Source organism: Ornithodoros turicata, chromosome 3 (genome assembly GCF_037126465.1).
Source record: "Ornithodoros turicata isolate Travis chromosome 3, ASM3712646v1, whole genome shotgun sequence".
NCBI classification, from domain to species: Eukaryota; Metazoa; Arthropoda; class Arachnida; order Ixodida; family Argasidae; genus Ornithodoros; species Ornithodoros turicata.
In genome coordinates, this window is record NC_088203.1 from 148,408 (window position 1) to 150,360 (window position 1,953).

At 47.6% G+C, this 1,953-nt stretch overlaps 1 long non-coding RNA gene across 1 annotated transcript; it reads left to right on the forward strand.

The window, feature by feature from the left end:
- The first annotated feature begins 434 nt into the window (after nt 1-434).
- LOC135389789 (uncharacterized) lies at nt 435-1,358 on the forward strand. Its single transcript, XR_010421579.1, has 2 exons — nt 435-835; nt 1,180-1,358. It is a non-coding gene; the product is annotated as an uncharacterized LOC135389789 (long non-coding RNA).
- Nucleotides 1,359-1,953: the final 595 nt, after the last annotated feature.

Below are 1,953 nucleotides of genomic sequence, written 5' to 3' on the forward strand. Positions count from 1 at the left end.
CAAAGATAAGAACATGCTTTTTGTTTACTAACAGTGAAAACGATCGAGGGGTAACTATTTAAGAATGTAGTTCCGTAGGCGGGCTTATGGCTTTTTTAACACACGGAAATAGACACACAGATGATTTTACCAGAAATATGAGAAAATTACGGATGAAGTGAAACAAAAATCGACGTCGTATAACGTGCCAAACCTGTAAAAATTAAATTTTATCGCCCGTTTCTTCAAGGTAGACCTGTGCGCCGATGCCACTTTGACCGGCGGCGTCAGCGGCGCGAGGGCGTAAACGCCTACACAAGCGCCGGTGGCCTGCGAGGTGTATACCAGCCGCCGGCTCTAAAGCGAAACGCACCGCCTCGAAAATATTGTCGCCACCGGCGTGCCAGCTCGGAAGACCTCTCATTGGCTGCACATTATATGTATAAATATTTGGATGCTCATTGGTCTAAAAAACTGGCGTCAGTTTCCTTCGCGCTGATTGGGCGAGAGTCATTTGAGTGAGGAGCGAGCATCCGAACGCGCGAACCGCTCAACGGAAGCAGTCGAACGGAGGAGAAAGAAGAACGACAGAGGAGACATCGCGTCTGTCCGGCCATGCGTGTTCTCTTGGACTGCAACCGTTGTGCACGCAGACGCTACGGGGTAGTTTGAGGGCTTTGAATGCTTTAGATTTAGATTGTGGCGAACTGCTAATGTGAGAACGGAATGGCACATCCACCCCATCATCACAACAGCGGGAAGACGAACATGACATGGAATCCGCCTGCACCTCCAAAGGACGCAGAAATCGTCAGAGAGGAAGTCTGCACTCTTTCCGACGTACTGCAGGTGAACGGTAAGACAAGTTTGATTACTTTTTTGTGACTGAAGGGAGTAATGCAGGTTTATCACGTTAAGTGTATTACGTACAGCATTTACGAGTCACTCGGTACGTTAGCGGCGTTTCATTGTGCAGTGCATTGCCGTAACTTGTACGTTTCTGATATGCCGTTAATCAAAATATGTGTGGTTATGCTAGTTGCCCCTCATGCGCGTCTCAGCCGTTCATTCACTGTGATCTACAAACATTCGTGACAAATGCCTTGGTGTTCAAATACGAAATCAAGATAGATTGCCTATCATAGCAGTGATTTTCGTGGAGAGTTACTGATCATCAATGTATTTTTTGTTTTGTTTTAGTTCTCCCGCAACCATCGGCAACAACGACGCACATAGCTCAGCATTGGCTTTTGAACGGCCCTTGGATGTCGAAGTACCAAAAGCTCCAGTGAAGCCTGTTACAAGACGTAAAAAGATATGTACTGTAGCTTTTTCGAGGCAGTTCCCGAGGACAAATAAAGTTGATTTGTCATACACCATTGCTTTTTGATTGTCTGCTTCGGGACAGCATGATCGTTGCTCTACAGCAAGACAACAAGCGCCGAAGAAGACAAACGGACGAGTCTGGGGGGTTAGGGGGGACGAGAGGAGAGACAAAAAACCCGAGGAGAGAAGGGGAAGGAGGTTGGGAAAGGAGGTCGGTCTGCGCATGCGCACTGGGCCCGAGCTTTTTTCCCGCGCAGCAGCTCGGGGACGCTGTGAGTGGCTTCTCGAGATCACGTGGTTTGGGCGCCCGCCATTTTCCCTGGACCATTGCGTAAACGGCAGCTTCCGGCGGATGTGTATACTGTCTAGACTACAGTCGAAACCACATTATAAAAAGGTTCCACTTTTTATTTAAAAAAAAGAGCCTAACCGTAACAAATTTATCACGAACAATAGATTTACTTCGATCACATTTTGACTAGAACAAGCAGTGGAAGCCCATAATCTGTGCACAGTAACATGGTTGCACACGCGTTGTATACCCTCAGAGGGAATTTTTACACACGTAACATGAAAAACGGTTAGGGGCAAGTTCAATACTCACGAGGCCAGGACCGGCAGAAGTGCGCGAAACCATTTGAGCTTCGC